The following is a 14,496-nucleotide window of genomic DNA, read 5'->3' as shown; positions in this document are numbered from 1 at the left end:
TTACGTCCCAAATTGCACCCTATTCCCTAGTGTGCTACTTTTGACCAGGGCCTTTACGTCCCAAATTGCACCCTATTCCCTAGTGTGCTACTTTTGACCAGGAACCTATACGTCCCAAAATCGCACCCTATTCCCTATGCACCTTGGTCAAATGTAGTGCACTATAGAGAATAGGTTGCCATTCCAGACACAGACATATAGTATACACTGGGTTGAAGTTGTCACAAGGTAGTTGTTGATTTGAGGACGGTGCAGTAGGTTATTTAAAGGGCCAGTGCGGTTCTCTGACCAGGGATCACAATAATGAACCACACATGGTTTTGGTTTGGAATGTTAGTGCAGTAAACAGAAAAAAACCCGGAATAACTTTGACCTGTTGGAAACTTTTTTATGAAAGGCGTATTCTTCGTCTGACTTCGTCAAGCGGAGAAGAGATGTTCAGAAAGAAGGATATAATAATAAACATTCACATTTTACAATTAAATCCTATAATAGAATTTTCCTTTATCAGATTATGCTAATTAAATAAACATATTTCCCTTGAGAGTGGGAAGTTTTTTTCTTTCTGAATAATGTTATTCTGAACAATGACTATTTAGTTATTTTCATCATTGTATGTAACCACTATGGACCTGTACCAAGTCCACTCATACCAAAAGACTAAGAAATGGGACCCAGTGTCTCTATGCTTGGCACTAAACATTAACAACCTCTTAAGGATTGGACCCTTTTTCCCCAATTTTTGCCTAAAACGACATACCCAAATCTAACTGCCTGTAGCTCAGGACCTGAAGCAAGGATATGCATATTATTGATACCATTTGAAAGGAAACACTTTGAAATTTGTGGAAATGTGAAATTAATGTAGGATAATATAACACAATAGATCTGGTAAAAGATAATACAAAGAAAAAACATGGCAATTTTTTTTGTACCATCTTTGAAAGAGAAAGGCCACAATGTACTATTCCAGTTTAGGTGCTATTTAGATTTTGGCCACTAGATGGCAGCAGTGTAAGCGCAACGTTTTAGACTGATTCAATGAAGCATTGCATTTCTGTTCAAAATGTTGTATCAAGTCTTGCCAAATATGTCTAATTGGTTTATTGATACATTTTCAAGTACATAACTGTGCACTCTCAAACAATAGCATGGTATTCTTTCACTGTAATAGCTACTGTAAATTGGACAGTGCAGTTAGATTAACAATAATTTAAGCTTTCTGTCCATATCAGATATGTCTATGTCCTGGGAAATATTCTTGTTACTTACAACCTCATGCTAATTACATTAGCGCATGTTAGCTCAACCGTCCCGTGGGGGGGGGGGGGGGGGGGGGGGGGGTCACCAATAGAGGTTAAGGAGGCAGATTGGGGATAAGGCTCTGCAATAGACTAGCGTCCCGTCCAGGCTGTGTACATCAAGCTGCCTCACGCTTACATGTCCAAAGCTTATTACTTTGCTTTAAGACCTGTACAATGAGTTCTGTGCAGCTGTCACCTATCCAGTCTAGAGTCGGTTGAGGAAGGAAGACAGGAAGGAAGGAAGGAAGGAAGGAAGGTTGGAACTAGGGCCTTGCTCCAGGGAGTTTTTCCTAGCCACCGTGCTTCTACACCTGCATTGCTTGCTGTTTGGGGTTTTAGGCTGGATTTCTGTACAGCACTTTGTGACATCAGAAGGGATTTATAAATACATTTGATTTGATTGTTCTAACGGAGTCAAAGCCGGGATTCAATCCGATCACGTCCACATTGCACAGCGTTTTAAAGACAATGTTCCCTCATTAGCGGAGACCACAATTATGGTAAACACTGCATATGTTGGCTCAATTGGAAATGACATGTAAATGTAGCGGTGTCCAAACTGAATTCCAGCCGTAGACTGATGTATCTAGTGGAGAGGTAGGGAGCAAGGGTCTAGGGAACATGCTGATGTAGCTAGTAGAGTGGTAGGAAGCAAGAGTCTAGGGAACATGCTGAGGTAGCTAGTAGAGAGGTAGGGAGCAAGGGTCTAGGGAACATGCTGAGGTAGCTAGTAGAGCGGTAGGGAGCAAGGGTCTAGGGAACATGCCTAATGGATGGTGATGGATGTTGAAGGATCTGGGCTGGAGACAAATACTAACTGCTGATTAGACCTGTGATATTAAACAGTGTTCTGATCTGGGCTGGAGACCAACACTGTAACTGCTGTTTAGACCTGAGATACTAAAAACAGTGTTACTGGCATCGTTTGCTCTGGTCTGGTCCATTACCTCTCTAACAACATGGATACAGGTCCAGGCAGAGACTGGACCAGTGAGTGTCCCAAATTGCACCCTATACAGTCCTCTGCATTACTTCTGACCAGGGTTCATAGGGACGCCAGTTAGCAGCTTCCCCAAGATGTTATCTTTTCTCAGGGACATCACTGACACAATGTAGAACATGACCTGTCAAACATCTCTGATAAGACAGAGATGTTAGAAATATCACTGCTCACTTTTCTGAGGTCTGAGAACCAGAAAAAACCCACCTCTGGTTGTTACTGGTCATCTGGGGGTAACAGAGTCTAGGTGAATGGTCAGGTGGTTGTTACTGGTCATCTGGGGTAATAGAGTCTAGGTGAATGGTCAGGTGGTTGTTACTGGTCATCTGGGGGTAACAGAGTCTAGGTGAATGGTCAGGTGGTTGTTACTGGTCATCTGGGGGTAACAGAGTCTAGGTGAATGGTCAGGTGGTTGTTACTGGTCATCTGGGGGTAACAGAGTCTAGGTGAATGGTCAGGTGGTTGTTACTGGTCATCTGGGGGTAACAGAGTCTAGGTGAATGGTCAGGTGGTTGTTACTGGTCATCTGGGGGTAACAGAGTCTAGGTGAATGGTCAGGTGGTTGTTACTGGTCATCTGGGGTAACAGAGTCTAGGTGAATGGTCAGGTGGTTGTTACTGGTCATCTGGGGTAACAGAGTCTAGGTGAATGGTCAGGTGGTTGTTACTGGTCATCTGGGGGTAACAGAGTCTAGGTGAATGGTCAGGTGGTTGTTACTGGTCATCTGGGGTAACAGAGTCTAGGTGAATGGTCAGGTGATTGTTACTGGTCATCTGGGGGTAACAGAGTCTAGGTGAATGGTCAGGTGGTTGTTACTGGTCATCTGGGGGTAACAGAGTCTAGGTGAATGGTCAGGTGGTTGTTACTGGTCATCTGGGGTAACAGAGTCTAGGTGAATGGTCAGGTGGTTGTTACTGGTCATCTGGGGTAACAGAGTCTAGGTGAATGGTCAGGTGGTTGTTACTGGTCATCTGGGGTAACAGAGTCTAGGTGAATGGTCAGGTGGTTGTTACTGGTCATCTGGGGTAACAGAGTCTAGGTGAATGGTCAGGTGGTTGTTACTGGTCATCTGGGGGTAACAGAGTCTAGGTGAATGGTCAGGTGGTTGTTACTGGTCATCTGGGGGTAACAGAGTCTAGGTGAATGGTCAGGTGGTTGTTACTGGTCATCTGGGGTAACAGAGTCTAGGTGAATGGTCAGGTGGTTGTTACTGGTCATCTGGGGTAACAGAGTCTAGGTGAATGGTCAGGTGATTGTTACTGGTCATCTGGGGGTAACAGAGTCTAGGTGAATGGTCAGGTGGTTGTTACTGGTCATCTGGGGGTAACAGAGTCTAGGTGAATGGTCAGGTGGTTGTTACTGGTCATCTGGGGTAATAGAGTCTAGGTGAATGGTCAGGTGATTGTTACTGGTCATCTGGGGGTAACAGAGTCTAGGTGAATGGTCAGGTGGTTGTTACTGGTCATCTGGGGGTAACAGAGTCTAGGTGAATGGTCAGGTGGTTGTTACTGGTCATCTGGGGTAACAGAGTCTAGGTGAATGGTCAGGTGGTTGTTACTGGTCATCTGGGGTAACAGAGTCTAGGTGAATGGTCAGGTGGTTGTTACTGGTCATCTGGGGGTAACAGAGTCTAGGTGAATGGTCAGGTGGTTGTTACTGGTCATCTGGGGGTAACAGAGTCTAGGTGAATGGTCAGGTGGTTGTTACTGGTCATCTGGGGTAACAGAGTCTAGGTGAATGGTCAGGTGGTTGTTACTGGTCATCTGGGGTAACAGAGTCTAGGTGAATGGTCAGGTGATTGTTACTGGTCATCTGGGGTAACAGAGTCTAGGTGAATGGTCAGGTGGTTGTTACTGGTCATCTGGGGGTAACAGAGTCTAGGTGAATGGTCAGGTGGTTGTTACTGGTCATCTGGGGTAATAGAGTCTAGGTGAATGGTCAGGTGATTGTTACTGGTCATCTGGGGGTAACAGAGTCTAGGTGAATGGTCAGGTGGTTGTTACTGGTCATCTGGGGGTAACAGAGTCTAGGTGAATGGTCAGGTGGTTGTTACTGGTCATCTGGGGTAACAGAGTCTAGGTGAATGGTCAGGTGGTTGTTACTGGTCATCTGGGGTAACAGAGTCTAGGTGAATGGTCAGGTGGTTGTTACTGGTCATCTGGGGTAACAGAGTCTAGGTGAATGGTCAGGTGGTTGTTACTGGTCATCTGGGGGTAACAGAGTCTAGGTGAATGGTCAGGTGGTTGTTACTGGTCATCTGGGGTAACAGAGTCTAGGTGAATGGTCAGGTGGTTGTTACTGGTCATCTGGGGTAACAGAGTCTAGGTGAATGGTCAGGTGGTTGTTACTGGTCATCTGGGGGTAACAGAGTCTAGGTGAATGGTCAGGTGGTTGTTACTGGTCATCTGGGGTAACAGAGTCTAGGTGAATGGTCAGGTGGTTGTTACTGGTCATCTGGGGTAACAGAGTCTAGGTGAATGGTCAGGTGGTTGTTACTGGTCATCTGGGGTAACAGAGTCTAGGTGAATGGTCAGGTGGTTGTTACTGGTCATCTGGGGGTAACAGAGTCTAGGTGAATGGTCAGGTGGTTGTTACTGGTCATCTGGGGTAACAGAGTCTAGGTGAATGGTCAGGTGGTTGTTACTGGTCATCTGGGGTAACAGAGTCTAGGTGAATGGTCAGGTGGTTGTTACTGGTCATCTGGGGGTAACAGAGTCTAGGTGAATGGTCAGGTGGTTGTTACTGGTCATCTGGGGGTAACAGAGTCTAGGTGAATGGTCAGGTGGTTGTTACTGGTCATCTGGGGTAACAGAGTCTAGGTGAATGGTCAGGTGGTTGTTACTGGTCATCTGGGGTAACAGAGTCTAGGTGAATGGTCAGGTGGTTGTTACTGGTCATCTGGGGTAACAGAGTCTAGGTGAATGGTCAGGTGGTTGTTACTGGTCATCTGGGGTAACAGAGTCTAGGTGAATGGTCAGGTGGTTGTTACTGGTCATCTGGGGTAACAGAGTCTAGGTGAATGGTCAGGTGGTTGTTACTGGTCATCTGGGGGTAACAGAGTCTAGGTGAATGGTCAGGTGGTTGTTACTGGTCATCTGGGGTAACAGAGTCTAGGTGAATGGTCAGGTGGTTGTTACTGGTCATCTGGGGTAACAGAGTCTAGGTGAATGGTCAGGTGGTTGTTACTGGTCATCTGGGGTAACAGAGTCTAGGTGAATGGTCAGGTGGTTGTTACTGGTCATCTGGGGTAACAGAGTCTAGGTGAATGGTCAGGTGGTTGTTACTGGTCATCTGGGGGTAACAGAGTCTAGGTGAATGGTCAGGTGGTTGTTACTGGTCATCTGGGGTAACAGAGTCTAGGTGAATGGTCAGGTGGTTGTTACTGGTCATCTGGGGGTAACAGAGTCTAGGTGAATGGTCAGGTGGTTGTTACTGGTCATCTGGGGTAACAGAGTCTAGGTGAATGGTCAGGTGGTTGTTACTGGTCATCTGGGGTAACAGAGTCTAGGTGAATGGTCAGGTGGTTGTTACTGGTCATCTGGGGGTAACAGAGTCTAGGTGAATGGTCAGGTGGTTGTTACTGGTCATCTGGGGGTAACAGAGTCTAGGTGAATGGTCAGGTGGTTGTTACTGGTCATCTGGGGTAACAGAGTCTAGGTGAATGGTCAGGTGGTTGTTACTGGTCATCTGGGGTAACAGAGTCTAGGTGAATGGTCAGGTCCTGAGTCTCGGGGTCTTAGGAGGTTACTGCCGATGATGGATGGCTAGTCAGAATCTGGCCCGATGTTGTTCTGAGGCTGCCAATGTTATTGACCTACAGTGAGTGTTTTCATTTAACACGGATGCTAAATGAGGTAGAAAGGGTTTCTTCTTACTGTGAGAACATGGATGAACCCATTCACCCTCTTTTTAAACAGCCCCTGCTGGAATCCCAGCACGCCAACCCTAACTAACACAGGTCGTTTTTTATAAGAGCAATTTATAAACCTCTGGCATGCACTCTGGAGCGGGGGAGACTAAGTGCTCTCTATCCTCTCTCTCTCTTTTTCTCTCTCTCCCTCTCTCGTGAGCAGGGGACGAAAAGAGAAGGAGTGGAAGAGAGAAGAGAAGCCAAAAGACAGCAAGAAAAGTACGGGGCTTTAGGATAGCCTTACTGTAACGTTGTAGTGATGTAGTATGTGTTTGTGTATGGATCCCCATTAGCTGCTGCCTTGGGAACAGCTACTCTTCCCGGGGGACAGAAAAATTAAGCCAGTTATGCAATTTTAAAAAACATGACAATACAGTCATAACAGATTTCACAACACACTCAGGGTGTGCCCTCAGGACCCTACTCCACTACCACATATCTACAACACACTAAGGGTGTGTCCTCAGGACCCTACTCCACTACCACATATCTACAACACACTAAGGGTGTGCCCTCAGGCCCCTACTCCACTACCACATATCTACAACACACTAAGGGTGTGTCCTCAGGACCCTACTCCACTACCACATATCTACAACACACTAAGGGTGTGCCCTCAGGACCCTACTCCACTACCACATATCTACAACACACTAAGGGTGTGTCCTCAGGACCCTACTCCACTACCACATATCTACAACACACTAAGGGTGTGTCCTCAGGACCCTACTCCACTACCACATATCTACAACACACTAAGGGTGTGCCCTCAGGACCCTACTCCACTACCACATATCTACAACACACTCAGGGTGTGTCCTCAGGACCCTACTCCACTACCACATATCTACAACACACTAAGGGTGTGCCCTCAGGCCCCTACTCCACTACCACATATCTACAACACACTAAGGGTGTGTCCTCAGGACCCTACTCCACTACCACATATCTACAACACACTAAGGGTGTGTCCTCAGGACCCTACTCCACTACCACATATCTACAACACACTAAGGGTGTGCCCTCAGGACCCTACTCCACTACCACATATCTACAACACACTAAGGGTGTGCCCTCAGGCCCCTACTCCACTACCACATATCTACAACACACTAAGGGTGTGCCCTCAGGCCCCTACTCCACTACCACATATCTACAACACACTAAGGGTGTGTCCTCAGGACCCTACTCCACTACCACATATCTACAACACACTAAGGGTGTGCCCTCAGGACCCTACTCCACTACCACATATCTACAACACACTAAGGGTGTGCCCTCAGGCCCCTACTCCACTACCACATATCTACAACACACTAAGGGTGTGCCCTCAGGACCCTACTCCACTACCACATATCTACAACACACTAAGGGTGTGCCCTCAGGACCCTACTCCACTACCACATATCTACAACACACTAAGGGTGTGCCCTCAGGACCCTACTCCACTACCACATATCTACAACACACTAAGGGTGTGTCCTCAGGACCCTACTCCACTACCACATATCTACAACACACTAAGGGTGTGTCCTCAGGCCCCTACTCCACTACCACATATCTACAACACACTAAGGGTGTGTCCTCAGGACCCTACTCCACTACCACATATCTACAACACACTCAGGGTGTGTCCTCAGGACCCTACTCCACTACCACATATCTACAACACACTAAGGGTGTGTCCTCAGGACCCTACTCCACTAACACATATCTACAACACACTAAGGGTGTGTCCTCAGGACCCTACTCCACTACCACATATCTACAACACACTCAGGGTGTGTCCTCAGGACCCTACTCCACGACCACATATCTACAACACACTGTGTGCCCTCAGGACCCTACTCCACTACCAAATATCTACAACACACTAAGGGTGTGCCCTCAGGACCCTACTCCACTACCACATATCTACAACACACTAAGGGTGTGCCCTCAGGACCCTACTCCACTACCACATATCTACAACACACTAAGGGTGTGTCCTCAGGCCCCTACTCCACTACCACATATCTACAACACACTGTGTGCCCTCAGGACCCTACTCCACTACCACATATCTACAACACACTAAGGGTGTGCCCTCAGGCCCCTACTCCACTACCACATATCTACAACACACTACGGGTGTGTCCTCAGGACCCTACTCCACTACCACATATCTACAACACACTAAGGGTGTGCCCTCAGGCCCCTACTCCACTACCACATATCTACAACACACTAAGGGTGTGCCCTCAGGACCCTACTCCACTACCACATATCTACAACACACTAAGGGTGTGCCCTCAGGACCCTACTCCACTACCACATATCTACAACATACTAAGGGTGTGTCCTCAGGACCCTACTCCACTACCACATATCTACAACACACTACGGGTGTGTCCTCAGGACCCTACTCCACTACCACATATCTACAACACACTAAGGGTGTGCCCTCAGGCCCCTACTCCACTACCACATATCTACAACACACTACAGGTGTGTCCTCAGGACCCTACTCCACTACCACATATCTACAACACACTAAGGGTGTGCCCTCAGGCCCCTACTCCACTACCACATATCTACAACACACTAAGGGTGTGCCCTCAGGACCCTACTCCACTACCACATATCTACAACACACTAAGGGTGTGCCCTCAGCCCCCTACTCCACTACCACATATCTACAACACACTAAGGGTGTGTCCTCAGGACCCTACTCCACTACCACATATCTACAACACACTACGGGTGTGTCCTCAGGACCCTACTCCACTACCACATATCTACAACACACTAAGGGTGTGCCCTCAGGCCCCTACTCCACTACCACATATCTACAACACACTAAGGGTGTGCCCTCAGGACCCTACTCCACTACCACATATCTACAACACACTAAGGGTGTGCCCTCAGGACCCTACTCCACTACCACATATCTACAACACACTAAGGGTGTGCCCTCAGGACCCTACTCCACTACCACATATCTACAACACACTAAGGGTGTGTCCTCAGGACCCTACTCCACTACCACATATCTACAACACACTAAGGGTGTGTCCTCAGGCCCCTACTCCACTACCACATATCTACAACACACTAAGGGTGTGTCCTCAGGACCCTACTCCACTACCACATATCTACAACACACTCAGGGTGTGTCCTCAGGACCCTACTCCACTACCACATATCTACAACACACTAAGGGTGTGTCCTCAGGACCCTACTCCACTACCACATATCTACAACACACTAAGGGTGTGTCCTCAGGACCCTACTCCACTACCACATATCTACAACACACTCAGGGTGTGTCCTCAGGACCCTACTCCACTACCACATATCTACAACACACTGTGTGCCCTCAGGACCCTACTCCACTACCAAATATCTACAACACACTAAGGGTGTGCCTTCAGGACCCTACTCCACTACCACATATCTACAACACACTAAGGGTGTGCCCTCAGGACCCTACTCCACTACCACATATCTACAACACACTAAGGGTGTGTCCTCAGGCCCCTACTCCACTACCACATATCTACAACACACTGTGTGTCCTCAGGACCCTACTCCACTACCACATATCTACAACACACTAAGGGTGTGCCCTCAGGCCCCTACTCCACTACCACATATCTACAACACACTAAGGGTGTGTCCTCAGGACCCTACTCCACTACCACATATCTACAACACACTACGGGTGTGTCCTCAGGACCCTACTCCACTACCACATATCTACAACACACTAAGGGTGTGCCCTCAGGCCCCTACTCCACTACCACATATCTACAACACACTAAGGGTGTGCCCTCAGGACCCTACTCCACTACCACATATCTACAACACACTAAGGGTGTGCCCTCAGGACCCTACTCCACTACCACATATCTACAACATACTAAGGGTGTGTCCTCAGGACCCTACTCCACTACCACAATACACTAAGGGTGTGTCCTCAGGACCCTACTCCACAACGCACTATGGGTGTGCCCTCAGGACCCTACTCCACTACCACATATCTACAACACACTAAGGGTGTGCCCTCAGGACCCTACTCCACTACCACATATCTACAACACACTAAGGCTGTGTCCTCAGGACCCTACTCCACTTCCACATATCTACAACACACTAAGGGTGTGTCCTCAGGACCCTACTCCACTACCACATATCTACAACACACTAAGGGTGTGCCCTCAGGACCCTACTCCACTACCACACCACACTAAGGGTGTGCCCTCAGGCCCCTACTCCACTACCACATATCTACAACACACCAAGGGTGTGCCCTCAGGACCCTACTCCACTACCACATATCTAAAACACACTAAGGGTGTGTCCTCAGGCCCCTACTCCACTACCACATATCTACAACACACTAAGGGTGTGCCCTCAGGACCCTACTCCACTACCACATATCTACAACACACTAAGGGTGTGCCCTCAGGCCCCTACTCCACTACCACATATCTACAACACACCAAGGGTGTGCCCTCAGGACCCTACTCCACTACCACATATCTAAAACACACTAAGGGTGTGTCCTCAGGCCCCTACTCCACTACCACATATCTACAACACACTAAGGGTGTGCCCTCAGGACCCTACTCCACTACCACATATCTACAACACACTAAGGGTGTGCCCTCAGGACCCTACTCCACTACCACATATCTACAACACACTAAGGGTGTGTCCTCAGGCCCCTACTCCACTACCACATATCTACAACACACTAAGGGTGTGCCCTCAGGACCCTACTCCACTACCACATATCTACAACACACTAAGGGTGTGACCTCAGGACCCTACTCCACTACCACATATCTACAACACACTAAGGGTGTGCCCTCAGGACCCTACTCCACTACCACATATCTACAACACACTAAGGGTGTGCCCTCAGGCCGCTACTCCACTACCACATATCTACAACACACTAAGGATGTGTCCTCAGGACCCTACTCTACTACCACATATCTACAACACACTAAGGGTGTGCCCTCAGGACCCTACTCCACTACCACATATCTACAACACTAAGGGTGTGCCCTCAGGACCCTACTCCACTACTACATATCTACAACACACTAAGGGTGTGCCCTCAGGACCCTACTCCACTACCACATATCTACAACACACTAAGGGTGTGCCCTCAGGACCCTACTCCACTACCACATATCTACAACACACTAAGGGTGTGCCCTCAGGACCCTACTCCACTACCACATATCTACAACACACTAAGGGTGTGTCCTCAGGATCCTACTCCACTACCACATATCTACAACACACTAAGGGTGTGCCCTCAGGACCCTACTCCACTACCACATATCTACAACACACTAAGGCTGTGTCCTCAGGCCCCTACTCCACTACCACATATCTACAACACACTAAGGGTGTGTCCTCAGGACCCTACTCCACTACCACATATCTACAACACACTAAGGGTGTGCCCTCAGGACCCTACTCCACTACCACATATCTACAACACACTAAGGGTGTGCCCTCAGGACCCTACTCCACTACCACATATCTACAACACACTAAGGGTGTGCCCTCAGGCCCCTACTCCACTACCACATATCTACAACACACTAAGGGTGTGCCCTCAGGACCCTACTCCACTACCACATATCTACAACACACTAAGGGTGTGTCCTCAGGACCCTACTCCACTACCACATATCTACAACACACTACGGGTGTGTCCTCAGGACCCTACTCCACTACCACATATCTACAACACACTAAGGGTGTGCCCTCAGGCCCCTACTCCACTACCACATATCTACAACACACTAAGGGTGTGTCCTCAGGACCCTACTCCACTACCACATATCTACAACACACTACGGGTGTGTCCTCAGGACCCTACTCCACTACCACATATCTACAACACACTAAGGGTGTGCCCTCAGGCCCCTACTCCACTACCACATATCTACAACACACTAAGGGTGTGCCCTCAGGACCCTACTCCACTACCACATATCTACAACACACTAAGGGTGTGCCCTCAGGACCCTACTCCACTACCACATATCTACAACACACTAAGGGTGTGCCCTCAGGACCCTACTCCACTACCACATATCTACAACACACTAAGGGTGTGTCCTCAGGACCCTACTCCACTACCACATATCTACAACACACTAAGGGTGTGTCCTCAGGCCCCTACTCCACTACCACATATCTACAACACACTAAGGGTGTGTCCTCAGGACCCTACTCCACTACCACATATCTACAACACACTCAGGGTGTGTCCTCAGGACCCTACTCCACTACCACATATCTACAACACACTAAGGGTGTGTCCTCAGGACCCTACTCCACTACCACATATCTACAACACACTAAGGGTGTGTCCTCAGGACCCTACTCCACTACCACATATCTACAACACACTCAGGGTGTGTCCTCAGGACCCTACTCCACTACCACATATCTACAACACACTGTGTGCCCTCAGGACCCTACTCCACTACCAAATATCTACAACACACTAAGGGTGTGCCTTCAGGACCCTACTCCACTACCACATATCTACAACACACTAAGGGTGTGCCCTCAGGACCCTACTCCACTACCACATATCTACAACACACTAAGGGTGTGTCCTCAGGCCCCTACTCCACTACCACATATCTACAACACACTGTGTGTCCTCAGGACCCTACTCCACTACCACATATCTACAACACACTAAGGGTGTGCCCTCAGGCCCCTACTCCACTACCACATATCTACAACACACTAAGGGTGTGTCCTCAGGACCCTACTCCACTACCACATATCTACAACACACTACGGGTGTGTCCTCAGGACCCTACTCCACTACCACATATCTACAACACACTAAGGGTGTGCCCTCAGGCCCCTACTCCACTACCACATATCTACAACACACTAAGGGTGTGCCCTCAGGACCCTACTCCACTACCACATATCTACAACACACTAAGGGTGTGCCCTCAGGACCCTACTCCACTACCACATATCTACAACATACTAAGGGTGTGTCCTCAGGACCCTACTCCACTACCACAATACACTAAGGGTGTGTCCTCAGGACCCTACTCCACAACGCACTATGGGTGTGCCCTCAGGACCCTACTCCACTACCACATATCTACAACACACTAAGGGTGTGCCCTCAGGACCCTACTCCACTACCACATATCTACAACACACTAAGGGTGTGTCCTCAGGACCCTACTCCACTTCCACATATCTACAACACACTAAGGGTGTGTCCTCAGGACCCTACTCCACTACCACATATCTACAACACACTAAGGGTGTGCCCTCAGGACCCTACTCCACTACCACACCACACTAAGGGTGTGCCCTCAGGCCCCTACTCCACTACCACATATCTACAACACACCAAGGGTGTGCCCTCAGGACCCTACTCCACTACCACATATCTAAAACACACTAAGGGTGTGTCCTCAGGCCCCTACTCCACTACCACATATCTACAACACACTAAGGGTGTGCCCTCAGGACCCTTCTCCACTACCACATATCTACAACACACTAAGGGTGTGCCCTCAGGCCCCTACTCCACTACCACATATCTACAACACACCAAGGGTGTGCCCTCAGGACCCTACTCCACTACCACATATCTAAAACACACTAAGGGTGTGTCCTCAGGCCCCTACTCCACTACCACATATCTACAACACACTAAGGGTGTGTCCTCAGGACCCTACTCCACTACCACATATCTACAACACACTAAGGGTGTGCCCTCAGGCCCCTACTCCACTACCACATATCTACAACACACTAAGGGTGTGCCCTCAGGACCCTACTCCACTACCACATATCTACAACACACTAAGGGTGTGTCCTCAGGCCCCTACTCCACTACCACATATCTACAACACACTAAGGGTGTGCCCTCAGGACCCTACTCCACTACCACATATCTACAACACACTAAGGGTGTGACCTCAGGACCCTACTCCACTACCACATATCTACAACACACTAAGGGTGTGCCCTCAGGACCCTACTCCACTACCACATATCTACAACACACTAAGGGTGTGCCCTCAGGCCGCTACTCCACTACCACATATCTACAACACACTAAGGATGTGTCCTCAGGACCCTACTCTACTACCACATATCTACAACACACTAAGGGTGTGCCCTCAGGACCCTACTCCACTACCACATATCTACAACACACTAAGGGTGTGCCCTCAGGACCCTACTCCACTACTACATATCTACAACACACTAAGGGTGTGCCC

Source organism: Salvelinus namaycush, unplaced genomic scaffold (assembly GCF_016432855.1).
Source record: "Salvelinus namaycush isolate Seneca unplaced genomic scaffold, SaNama_1.0 Scaffold131, whole genome shotgun sequence".
NCBI lineage: Eukaryota > Metazoa > Chordata > Actinopteri > Salmoniformes > Salmonidae > Salvelinus > Salvelinus namaycush.
The sequence above is the reverse complement of the archived record's forward strand: the minus strand, read 5'-3'. Positions refer to the sequence as shown.